General features: G+C 42.0%; 1 long non-coding RNA gene and 1 other non-coding gene across 2 annotated transcripts; both read right to left on the reverse strand.

Annotated features, from left to right (window-relative positions):
• Nucleotides 1-7,890: 7,890 nt before the first annotated feature.
• Nucleotides 7,891-9,318, reverse strand: LOC138990406 (uncharacterized). Its single transcript, XR_011466497.1, has 2 exons — nucleotides 9,279-9,318; nucleotides 7,891-8,026 (listed from the first exon to the last, which is right to left on the reverse strand). It is a non-coding gene; the product is annotated as an uncharacterized lncRNA (long non-coding RNA).
• Nucleotides 9,319-9,959: 641 nt separating this feature from the next.
• Nucleotides 9,960-10,095, reverse strand: LOC138984989 (U8 small nucleolar RNA). Its single transcript, XR_011462225.1, has one exon. It is a non-coding gene; the product is annotated as a U8 small nucleolar RNA (small nucleolar RNA).
• Nucleotides 10,096-13,580: the final 3,485 nt, after the last annotated feature.

The raw sequence follows: 13,580 nt of genomic DNA on the forward strand, positions 1-13,580 counted from the left end.
GGAAGCTGTCCCATGGCACCTTGGGCATGCTTCTCCCTTTATCGATTGGCTTCTCCATGAACCCAGAGGGCCTGCGCCGGGTTCAGAAGCGTGGAGCTAAAAAAGAACTTTCGGTAGACGGGAAGATTACACTTCATGACTATCCTTCTCCGACTTTAATGTGCAAATGCAGCGAACCAGAGGTTTAAGACGGAGATTCAGGTTCAGCAGATCTGAGTAACACTGCTGGTCCACAGCCCAACCTGAAGCTGCTGGGAGCCCTGTCCTTGCTGACTGTCCTATGCTGCTCCTCCTCTACAGGGCGGGACCACTCTGGGTTTTTCTCAGGGCTTCAGCTTCCTCCCCTATGAAGCTAGACAAGGAGAGGGAGAGGGTGGGATGATTTGGGACAATGGCATTGAAACATGTATAATATCATATATGAAACTAGTCGCCAGTCCAGGTTCAATGCACCATACTGGATGCTTGGGGCTGGTGCACTGGGATGACCCAGAGGGATGGTATGGGGAGGGAGGAGGGAGGAGGGTTCAGGATGGGGAATACGTGTATACCTGTGGCGGATTCATTTTGATATATGGCAAACCCAATACAATATTGTAAAGTTAAAAAATAAAAAAAACAAAAAGAAATAGATAAACAACAGAATTTACTGTATAACACAAGGAACAGTGTTCAATATCTTATAATAACCTATAATGGAAAATAACCTGGATATATATATATATATATATGTATATATATATGTTTGTAACTGAAAAAAAGAAAGAAATAGAGGCTATTAGCAAATTCAAGAGTTGAAGAGAAGGTGAATGAATACATTCAGGTTGAAAGCATTCTGAAAAAAAAGTTTAAGGAGCTCCTTAATGAACTATCTTTAAAAATCACTGAAGGACATGAAGATAACTCTTCCCCTAAAACTAACAAACTGGATGCCATTGACGTCGCCAGTTTCCTGTCCCGCAGAGCATTCGCTTTTTGTATTCTGCATCAAACTGCTACTCTAGATCCCTGCTCCTTGTCCAGGCTGTTACAACTGTTAACCAGCCTTCTATACAACCTCACTTATGAGTGACGCTCAACTTACATCCTGCGGGGAGGCATAACACCCTTGATAACTCTTCTCCCAAAGCCCCAGGTCCGTTAACATAATCTTGTGACAGTAAGTTGTTAAATTGTAGGGAGGAAGAGAAGACAATTTTCCATGTCTGTATAATTTATAATTCATAGGATTTTCTCTCCTAAAAGGTGCCATTGCTACTGCTTGTTTTATACATGACAAAAGTGAGGGCCAATGAAAATAAATCCCTTGGTCAGTATCACAAAAATAATTAAGAGTGGAATCAGGACTGGAAATGATGTGTTTAATTCCCAGTTCAATCTGATGACTTCAACTCCACCTTGGAGGAAATTTTCCAACACATTTTTTTTTTTTCCCAAGCTCCTTAAAAGTTATCTGCAGCCATTCTTGGTTTTGCAGCAGCATTCGATGGTGGTGCCACTGAACCAATACAATGCTGAGGTGAAGGAAAGAGAGACAGCCTGGGAGTGATGGAGAGGCATTCCTCATAGATGAGGTGGAAGGGACCGGAATAAAGAAACCAGCTGTGTTAGTGGCGGCTCCTCCGTCCCCTCGGAGAAGACTCAGGAAAGCCCAACTCAAATACTCACTGAACCTATCTCTGAGGTGTCCTCAGAGATGCTGTTATCTATTTTAATCTATTTTAAACAGAATATCTTTTTGAAAGTATATTGCAGCAGGGCTTCCCTGGTGGCTCAGTGGTAAAGAATCTGGCTAACAATGCAGGAGACACAGGTTTGATCCCTGATCTGGGAAGAGCCCACACACTACGGAGCAACTAAGCCCATGTGCCTGAGCTGACCAACTACTGAGCCTGTAGGACCCAGGAGTCACAATTACTGAACCCATGTGCCACAGCTACTGAAGCCCTCGCACCCTAGAGCTCATGCTTTGCAACAAGAGAAGTCGCTCTACTGAGAAGCCCACATAAAGCAACTAGACGGTAGCCCTTGCTTGCTACAACTAGAGAAAAGTCCAACAGCGATGAAGACCCAGCACAGCCAAAAACACTAGAAGAATAAAATAAAAAAGTATACTGTAAACAAATATGCCACCTTATAGCCAGAGCATGATTAGGAACATGGAGAGCACACGGTTCTCGAAAAACACCCAGAAGTGGTACAGCATGCCGAGAGAGAGATGCAGTCTGGATCGAGAAGGAGATACTGGACTTGAGGTGGCGCTAGTGGTACAGAACCCACCTCCAGTTCAGGAGATGTAAGAGATAGTCGGAAAGATCCCCTGGAGGAGGACATGGCAACCCGCTCCAGTATTCTTGCCTGGAGAATCCCAGGGACAGAGGAGCCTGGGGAGCTACAGTTCGTGGAGTCACAAAGAATCGGACACAACTGAGCGGCAGCATGCACGCACCTTGCACTTGAGAGAAGCCAGCCTGAATACAGACTGATTAGCCGTGAAAAAGTGGTCATGGGTACCAAGCAGAGAATGAATTATGGGGCTGTGTGGAGAGAAATGGGCTCAGGGCAGATTTATTGCACTCCATTTCCACTCTGCTAGCAGGCTGCACAGAGCCTCTGAGGTACAGATTTACTCAGGATTGAAATTTTACATCCTGGGACACTATCTCAAATAATCTAATTTGGTGAGATGAGAAAATCATATCTCATAAAACTATCATCCCTTTTCAAAAGCCCATATAAAAGTTTACAGGCTGTTGAGGTATCTAGCCATGGCACAAGCTTCTATTATAGGCAACATGAAGACAACAAACTTAAAATTATTTTAATAAGAAATGCTACTGCTTGCTGTGCGTGGTTTGTTTTTTACGACCTGAACTTCATACATTTTCATAAGGTGTCTTTATTGTCAGACTTGGGGAGCTGCCGTGTCACTGTTGCTCAGTCAAAGCTTTTTAAAATAAAAGAGTCTCAACCTGAGTGTGATATTATACCTGATATTATGATAGCTGACCCCACACCTACTTCCAGCAACATTCTTGTCTTCTATGCAAATGTCAAAATAAATATATCCCCCTTCACTGTGAAATGGGTTATCTGTTTGGCCATTATACATGTAGGAGCAGGCTGCCCCAGTAGGAAGGGACCTTGACTGTCCTCTACTAATTCTAGATGGAAGAGAAATGATGCTCAGGACTACACACACACACAAAGAAAACCTATGCCCAGTAACTTCTTTAGGACTTGTGTGTGGGTATCTTTCAGGGGTTGGACAGAAGAGGAAGAAAGAGAGGTGGCTACTTCCGAATAAGAACTACTATCATCTTCTAAGAGCTCATTATGTTTGTGGTATAGAATCAGCACTTCATATTCATTATTTCACTGAGTCCTGCAATCCTAGGAAATGTAGAATAGCATGCCTATTTTACAGGACATGAATCTTCAGCTTGGAGATGATTATCATTTGCCCAAAGTCATACAGCAGGGACTCAATTTAGATGTGTCAGATCACAAACACAGCTTTATTCCAATGTCACCTCTCAATATTGTTTCTCATCAATATCATTCAGTATTCTTGATTATTCAGGAGAATACTATGAAGAGGAAAAGAACTTCAGAAAACCTTGGAAGGGAAAAGACATTTTACAGTGTATTGGAGCGGAATAGGGGCTTCCCAGGTGGCAGTAGTGGTCGAGAACCCGCCTGCAATGCAGGAGACAGGGGTTCGATTCCTGGGTCGGGAAGATCCCCTGGAGGACAGCATGGCAGCCCACTCCAGCATTCTTGCCTGGAGAATCCCACGGACAGTGGAGCCTGGCGGGCTACAGGCCACTGGGTCTCAGAGAGTCAGACCACAACTGAAGCAACTTTGTATGCACGCATGGACCAGAATGAGCCCCTGAAAACTGCCTGGGCAAACTCTTCATTTTACTGAGAAAAAATGGCAAGGTGGTCACAGGACTAGTGCTGGGTCACACAGCTGGTTAACATCAGGAGCAGGATTTTCTCCTCATCATACCTACCACCAGTGCTGCTGAAGGCAACACACATAGCTGAGTTGATAAAGGAGTTACACAAAAAGGGACTTTCCCCGTCTCTAATACTGGGCACTTTTTTCTACCTCATCCTCTTTAGCACCTTCTGCTCTTCCCCTGGAATAGAATGAATATGATAGGTACTTAGGATGTGATTAGAACCGGAAAGGCAAGGCCAGGAGAATAAAGAGTATTCCAGTATTTTTCCTCTTAGGTCCTTAACTTGAGGATAAAATTCCTCCTAGATATTTCTCTTGGGAACAGGATGAAATAAGAGGAGTAATCAAATACTCAGTCAACAGATACTGCTGCTGCTGCTGCTAAGTCGCTTCAGTCGTGTCCGACTCTGTGCGACCCCACAGACAGCAGCTCACCAGGCTCCTCTGTCCCTGGGATTCTCCAGGCAAGAACACTGGAGTGGGTTGCCATTTCCTTCTCCAATGCATGAAAGTGAAAAGTGAAAGTGAAGTTGCTCAGTCGTGTCTGACTCTTAGCGACCCCATGGACTGCAGCCTTACCAGGCTCCTCTGTCACGGGATTTTCCAGGCAGGTGTACTGGAGTGGGTCGCCATTGCCTTGTCCGCAACAGATACTAGAATTCACTATTTCTAGATAATCAGTCATTAATTGGATGACTAAGGATCTGCTTTCAAAGAGCTTATGTCTAGTGAGGAAAAAATCAACACAATCAGTACAAACTAACTGTTAAAATCTAATGTTGCAAGCACCATGAGAGACACAAAAAATACGATATGAGAACATGAAAAGATCATCAAGGAGTTTAGTTCAGATATGATGAGTACTCAGGAAAGCCTATGGGAAGTCACTGAGGATGAGCACAGGGCTTGACCTTCATGTGAGGGGCAGAAAAACAACTGCAGAATTCTGGCTAAGAGGGGACACACAGGGATCTTGGGCCTTTTGGCTCTTAAATGATATAGTGTTCTGGCACATAGTGAGAGTGAAAGTCTCTCAGTCGAGTCGGACTCTTTGTGACCCCATGGACTACACAGCCCATGGAATTCTCCAAGCCAGACTACTGAAGCACGTAGCTGTTCCCTTCTCCAGAGGATCTTCCCAACCCAGGGGTCGAATGAAGGTCTCCAGCATTGCAGGTGGATTCTTTACCAGCTGAGCCACCAGGGAAGCCCTGGCACATAGCAGATGCTCAATACAAGTAATGTGCTTAATAATCTGGGGCAAAAAGACATCGTAACTATCCTTTCACATCTCTTCTACCTTTTTTCTTATATGTCCCCCTCCACTGCCTATAGTTAAATGGTTTATCAATAGTGCCAAGAAGGGCACTGATGGCAGTGATCAACCCATTCCAGTTTCCGTGCAGTGCCAGATCTCCTTTACTGCTGTTTCTTTCTTTTTTAAAATGCTACTTGCAGCTACCCTTAGGTATGTTTTTTATTTACTTATTTGGCTGTGCTGGGTCTTAGCCGCAGCACATGAAATCTTCAATGTTCATAATGGCAACTGGGGTCCTTAGCTGCAGCACGTGGGATCTTTTTACTTGTAACATATGAACTCTTAGTTGAGACATGTGAGACCTAGTTCCTTGACTAGGAATCGAACCCATGCCCCCTGCACCGGGAGCACAGAGTCTTAGCCACTGGACCACCAAAGACGTTCCCATTTTTTTGTTGTTGTTGTTTCTGGTGGCTGGTCTTCTCACCCACTGCACACTGACAGCTGGAGCGAGCATGACACTTCAAGGCCATTACGGGACAGTTGGAATCCTTAGAAAGTTCTTCCCGTGTTGATTTCAAACCTGCCTCCTTACCATCCTGCCCACTGAATCTGGTCGTGGCTGCTGGAACTTTGGAAAAATGAATCTACTCTGTGCACGTCATCCCTTCAAGTGTTTGCAGACAGCCGCCACCTCTGTTAAAAGCCGCCTATTCTGGCGCCAGCCGGCACTAAAGGAGGTTGGGAAACAGCCGTCATGGGGGTGGGGCGAGGGGCTCACAGAGATTCTGCTCCGTGCCTTTCTTCATGCTGGGCTGCTGCGAGTGGCTTCACCAGTGCTGAAATCGTGCTCCTAGTGTCATCATAAGAACCTGACAGAAAGAACTGGGCTAGTCTGAGAGGCCTCCGGTGCGGCACCACCTTCCCAACTAAGCACGCGCCCCAGAGACAGTTAAAACTCCATCCTGCGGAGGGAGGGCCTCTCCAACAACCACCCCGATTAGCCAGACAGAACAGTTCAGAGGTTGCCTTTTAATTTTTTCCCCTAGTGTTAGAAAATAAACTGCCACAAGACCAATAATTACCTCTGGAGAAGACCTATAACACTGCCATCTCCCATATGCATAATTCCCTTTCTCATCTAATTTGGTGATATCATTTTCCAGGTAGGTATATCTTTTCGCCACTCACTCACCTTCAACAAACCTTGCTGCCTTAAGTTACCAGTGAGCTTTTCTTATCGTTGAGGAAGGAAGTGGTCATCTAGGAGGGCTGCGTCAGGCTGGATGCAGGGCTCCACCATAACACGATCTTGCAATAAGATGTTAAACCTAACCCTCAATCACTCCCTGGGGTTCTATAGATTTTGTTTTTCTAAAAAAAAAAAAAAAACAGGTTATTTGGGACTTCCCTGGTGGTCCAGCGATTAAGAATATGCCTGCCAGTGCAGAGGAGGTGGTTTGATCCAGGTAGATCCCACAGGCTGAGGAGCAACGAAGCCTGTGTGCTGCAGCTACAGAGCCCATGTGCCACAACCACTGAAGCCCCAGAGCCCAGAGCTCACGTCCCACAGTAAGAGAACTTGTTGTGGAACTACAATGAGGACCCCAAACTGCACAAGGAGTAGCCCCTGCTCGCTGCAAATAGAGAAAGTCTGAAGTAACGAAGACCCAGCACAGCCAAAAATTACATAAATAAAATTAAAATTCAAAAGCTATTTAGCAAGACAGAACACTATTGGTGGCTTTTAAAATAATCAGCAATAGAGTTGTTCATCATCTTTAATGTCACTTTCTAAAAATTTATTTATTTTTAATTAGAGGATAGTTGCTTTGCAATATGGTGCTGGTTTCTGTCATACAGCAATATGAATTAGCCATACATATGCCCCCTCCCTCTTTTCACTATTTTATACAGTTTCTTTATTATTTTATACAGCAACATTAAAACATTCTATAATTTGCATTTTTAAATGGGTCTATTAAAGTACACACACTGAAGACTCAAAACTACTACCCAAGCACAGTAAACATTTTTCTGGCTTTAATTCTTGATAATTCAGAAACATTTCAAGAAATCAGGTATTTCTAAAGACCAGATTGCCTATTCCCCTGCCAGCCAAGGGTACATTATACTGTTCCTTTGCCAATGCAGTGTAAGAAGACAGTAGATCCGAGAGCCTGTGAACTTCTCAACAAATTCAAACCTTGCTTAGGCAAGGAGGCAAGAAAGACTTCAAGGGTATGAAGGGCTTACAGGGGTCCTTCTGCCAGGACAGTGGTAGTTTGAACATGTGCCATCACGTCTGCATACTTGGCATAGTCATCTGGCCTCTACCTGGCAGTTGTGGAAGAGGGTGGTGGACAAGAAGAGACCAGAGAGAAGGAGCCTGTGTTTCCCACCAGAAAACCACAAGGACAGGGGAAGCGGCATTCCCAGGAGGCAAAGAAGGGAGAGGGCTGGAGCTGTGCAAGGGGAGAGACACTGCTGACATTCAGCAGTCGTGGTGGTCTCTGTATCGACCACACGGTCACCACACTCCAGGTGGTTACCACAGCCCCTGGGGTTGTCTGGAGCACCATAGAGACCTGGCTAGAGAACTCCGCCAAAGCACGACTGTCATCTGGGGAACAGGGGAGAAATTCTGGCTCCAACACCTTACCTCCCATCATTTCTTTTTGGACTTTGGAGGGTTACGTTTGGACCCTGGAATCTGAGTATTACAAGTGAGCTCACAGGGATACTGAGGTGGTGGCCAGTGGTCCATATCACCATGGAGAATCACAGTGGATGAAAACCTGTGGGTAAAGGCCAGTGGGTAGCCAATGAGAGAACACAGCCTGGTTCTCTAGAATTCACACATGACAGACTCCACACGGATGGCTCACAGCAGTGGTTAATGCAGCGTGGAGGGACAGAGCTGAGCATATTTCACTGGACTTCACTTAGAGCCACAGTAATTCTGATATGCATCCCAGGTTGAAACTAGTGCTCCTCTAGAAAATTAGTACTGATTTCCAAGTGTGGTCTGTGAATCAACTGTGATTCTTATAAAATGTTTGGATAAAAAGTTTAGATTCCAGAGTTTGGGATTAATATATACACACTATTGTATATAAAACAGGTAAACAATAAGGATCTACTGTATAGCATAGGGAACTATATTCAATATCTTATATAAGAATCTGAAAAAAATATATATGTGTGTGTGTATATATATATATAAACTGAATTGCTTTGATATATACTTGAAATTAATATAACATTATAAATTAACTGCACTTCAATTTAAAAAAAAATATTTGTATTCCTGGATCCTACCCTCAGACTTCTGAGTCAGAAACTTCAAGGATGAATTCCAGGAATCTGCATTTTTTGCAAGCTCTCCAGGCTTTCTCTCATGCTAAAAGTCCAAGAGTCACTGCAATAGAGAGGTCTTAGGACCAGCCTGGTGACTACATGTTGGGGACACAAGAAGAAGGCTACACAAAAGAGAAACAAGACTAAGATTTTACCTTCCACACTCTGAGTCTTGACACTTATTTCTGTGGAAGTGAGACTGAGCATGAAGAATCATACATGTAGTAATTAGATATATACAGACTTAAACTCTTTGGTAAGTTCACCAATTGTAGTTCACCAATTATGTTTTTTTCTTGCTAATTATTTTGTTGTCTAAATTCCAATACAGAAAATCCAATTCAGGTCTTAAAATAAATGTCTGTGAACCCAGGAGGATCCAGGTGACTATTCAACTACAACTTGGGTGCCTGAGAAGAGACTGTCCTTGAATGAGTCCGCCCTGGTTACACAGACACTGGTTATATAACCTGGCTCCTGTACCTGGATCTCGCTCTGATTTGGGTCACTTCCAAACATTCCAGGTTTACACATGCATACAGGGTTCACAAAGCACATTCATGCAGAAGCAACGTTTTAAGTCACTTGGTCTTTCCAAAAATCTAAAACCCAAGTTATATATTTTGTTGTTAAAAAATCTGCCTGCATTTCACACGGTTACATGTTTTCAAGAGTTCCTGTAGTGCTTACAATTCCACCTCTGTTCTCCCTTCCATTTCATTGTTCTCCTAAAGTCAACAAGGAAAAATAGACAAGTGAACAAAGGCATATTTAATTTTAAAAATAAGAAGTCAGTTTCAAACCAAAGGCTCAAAAATCAGAGTTGCAGAAATTCTCTTGGCAAAGAAATTAGTGTATCTATGAAGTAGTTGATATTAGTTATTAAACTGTATAATTTATAATAATGGCTAGCTTTGTGAGTGCTGTAGAACTTCATGTAGTTCTGTAGCAAAGAACTTTGCTAAGTGTGTTATGTGTATTATCTCATTTTTACCTGACAACAATCCCTTTAAAGTTTCCTTTATTGTCTCCTAGACTTGGGAAACTAAAGCACAGATACGTTGATTAACTTGGTCAAAAATCACACAGCTAATGACTGGAGAAGCTGGAATTTGTGTTCACAAAGTCTGACTACAGAAGCTGAACTTAACCATTAGGCTATACTACTTCCCACCTTCAATAGTGTAACAAGTGTGGGAAGTTTTGTTTAATCATCAGCATCTCCAAATATTATTAAAGACCATGCATAACAACCAACTGATTAAGGTAAAATCATCTCATATATAAATAATCAAAATATACTGCTGCTTATATACAGGTATGTTTAGGTATACACAACCAATAGCATTTTATGCTATTCCTATTCTTAGTATCATAATTTTCATGACATACAAGGTAATACCTCTCCCTAAGACTGCAAGGGAGCTTTCCCACCTCTAAAGTATCAAATAACATTCTATTCTGCCCTCCAAGAGGAGGAACAGGTAAGGATTATCCTACCTGACGCTTATTTAACTTATATTCTACCTGATGCTTATTTAACTTATATGCAGAGTACATCATGAGAAATGCTGGGCTGGATGAAGCACAGGCTGGAATCAAGATTGCTGGGAGAAATATCAATAACCTCAGATATGCAGATGATACCACCTTTATGGCAGAAAGTGAAGAACAAAAGAGCCTCTTGATGAAAGTGAAAGAGGAGAGTGAACAAGTTGGCTTAAAGCTCAACGTTCAGAAAACTAAGATCATGGCGTCTGGTCCCTTCACTTCATGCCAAATAGATAGGGAAACAATGGAAACAGTGAGAGACTTTCTTTTTTTGGGCTCCAAAATTACTGCAGCTGGTGACTGCAGCCCTGAAATTAAAAGACACTTGCTCCTTGGAAGAAAAGCTATGACCAACCTAGACAGCATATTAAAAAGCAGAGACATTACTTTGCCAACAAAGGTCTGTCTAGTCAAAGCTATGGTTTTTCCAGTAGTCGTGCATGGATGTGAGAGTTGGACTAGAAAGAAACCTGAGTGCCAAATAATTGATGCTTTTGAACTGTGGTGTTGGAGAAGACTCTTGAGAGTCCCTTGGACTGCAAGGAGATCCAACCACTCCATCCTAAAGGAAATCCTGAATATTCATTGGAAGGACTGATGCTAAAGCTGAAACTCCAATACTTTGGCCACCTGATGTGAAGAACTGACTCATTAGAAAAGACCCTGATTCTGGGAAAGATTGAAGGCAGGAAGAGAAGGGGATGACAAAGGATGAGATGGTTGGATGGCATCACTGACTCGATGGACATGAGTTTAAGTAGGCACCAGGAGTTGGTGATGGACAGAGAAGCCTGGTGTGCTGCAGTCCATGGGGTCGCTCAGGGTTGGACACGACTAAGCAACTGAACTGAAAGTATCAAATGGAAGGACATCATAGAGTCCACACAATTTCTGGGTGAAATTTAAATTCCAGTGTTAATATCAGCAGAAGTTTTCTACCTTTATTTGTAACCTTTATCTTTCCTAGGCTCAGATTTGAAATTTCCTAGATTCTATACAGGTCTCACTTCTCTAATTTATCAAGGATAAATATTGCAAAAAAAAAATTCCTTTTAACCCAAGACACACAATAATTTTCTCTGACTAAATAGTAGTCATTTCCACATCCCTAACTAATATTTCACAGAACTAGCAATGTATTGAGCCTGAGATGAATTAGAATCTGAACTCTAATGATTAGTGAACAGTTTAAGTTGACTGAGTCCAGGTCCATAGATTCTGAATACCATATGTAATAGACCAAATACTTTAACACACATCAAAAATCACAACTCTATGTAGAATTTTATACAATTTTAACATGAGTATATTGAAACAAACATTTAAAAGAATTAGCTAATCATTTCTCACAATGGTCCTTTCCCTAGAGGGACTCAAAAGTTCTTTTAAAAATTTCATAGTATCTTCTAACTTGTGTTATTTTCTAAAGTACAACGACAATATGGAGAATAAACATTAGTGAAGATTTCATTGAAAAATACTCTTACTGATCAAAAAGCAAAAAATGCAGAGATAAAACATTCTATTCCAAGAGAAAAAGATGAAAAATAGTACCCATCTGCATCTCTTTCAAACCCAAAGTCCATTAGCCTAACCACTCCTGATATTCATGACTGAGTCCCTATGCCAGGCCCACTGGAACTAGTGAATACCCCCATTTATTTTCAGATGTGTCCAGGAAAAAAGGGGGATATAGGTTCTCAATTAATATTGGTTATGTCCAATTTTGATTGGCTGATGATGTTAACAGTATATTCTGGCTATTTCAGAATCTCAGCCAAAAAGAGAAGAAAAAGTTGACTAGCTTTAGCTTGCATAAGACAGGCTCTCTCTGTGTGTGCTTTTATTTTTAAATTTCATTTTGCATTATAAACTTAGACATGTAAATGTTTAACACATTCATATTTATTTCTAAAATAAAATGCTCTCTAAGACTCATGATATTCAATCCTTTCTATTTGTTGATGATAGAACTGTCTTTATTAAAGGGCTAAGTCATTTTTCAGGAAGTATGTATGAAAGCCTGGTCATCTTTTTGTATCAGTTTGTATGTATTTTAATTCATCTCTACTATTTATGAGATCATACAGTTGATGTGGCATACCAAATGCATCAAATATAAAAAAGTGGTTGGTTTTATTAATATGTACGCCTTCTGCTATATTTTTTCCACTTCTGAAAAATATGCTCATAAATTTCCTTTCAAAGTGACTATACTGTGCTGAATATCTTAAAGTTGAGCAGAGGGTGAGAGTATTAACTGTTAAGGCAAGATGACTGACCCTTAGTGATTCAACAGATATAAAATGCAATAGAATAATTGTCATGATAAGCTACCACAATGCACACAGTACTGCACCTCTGGCTCTCACATATTCCTCACAACAACCAAGTCAACCCACTTCACAGATCAAGCAATCAAGGACCTGAGTTTAAGTAACATTCCCAAGCTCTCAAAGCTGTGAGGAACAAAGCCAGGGTTTGACTCAGCACGAGGCTATGTTCTTGCGCGCCACTCCTCACTTGCCCTCAGATCCTGTAGTTCTCCACCCAGGCTGCAGATTAGAATCACTTGGGGAGACTTAAAAAAAATACTGATAAATTAAATCATTCCCTTGAGGTAGGCTAAGAATGCCAGTATTTTTTTTTTTTCAAGGACTCCTCAGTTTAGCATGAAGCCACAGTTGAAAACAACTGGATTAGCAAAGGCCAAAGAATAGTTATTTTCTTAATATGAGTCTTTCTCTGAGTAGTGAGAGAACAACACAAGTTCACATTGTTTATCTGGAACAGAAACACTGGCTGGGAGCAGGCACCAGCACCAGCATCACCAGAATATCCTTATTTCCTCCCTCAACCTGCACTTCTGCCCCACGTGAGGATCCCACATGGCATCGGGTGCTGAAGCAGACCTAGGAAGCCGTGTAACCCACACAGTCCATCCACAGGGAGGAGTCCAGAAAGAAACCGCTTTGCCAACGTCTCGTGTGAGCAGTAAAGGCAGACGGAGAGCTGGAATCTGCCCCTCTTGTCAGTGCTCCTTTCATAGAAAAAAAAAAAAAATTGGAAGCAGTTGGAAAACAGTTGGGGCAGGGAGTCAGCCAAGGCATCCAAAGAGAATTTCAAGAACCAGGGAGAGCAAAGGAACAACAACAATAAAAAGCATAGCGGAATGAGAAAGGAGAACAGGCATAATCTGAAAACAATGGGATGAGAAGAAATATATAACAAAGCAAAGGAACTGGCCAGAAAAAATAAAATAGGGAGAACTAGCCACCGTGACATTTTATCAACACAATAAGGGGGAAATACAAGGGAATAGTGGCACCTTCCATTCAGCTATGAGAAGCATGGCGAGACCTAAAGTATTTTCAAAATCACCTAATATCAAAGCAAACAGTAGCTGTAGCAAAATCACTTGGCAGGGAGGGAGGGCCAGAA

Source organism: Bos mutus, chromosome 2 (assembly GCF_027580195.1).
Source record: "Bos mutus isolate GX-2022 chromosome 2, NWIPB_WYAK_1.1, whole genome shotgun sequence".
NCBI lineage: Eukaryota > Metazoa > Chordata > Mammalia > Artiodactyla > Bovidae > Bos > Bos mutus.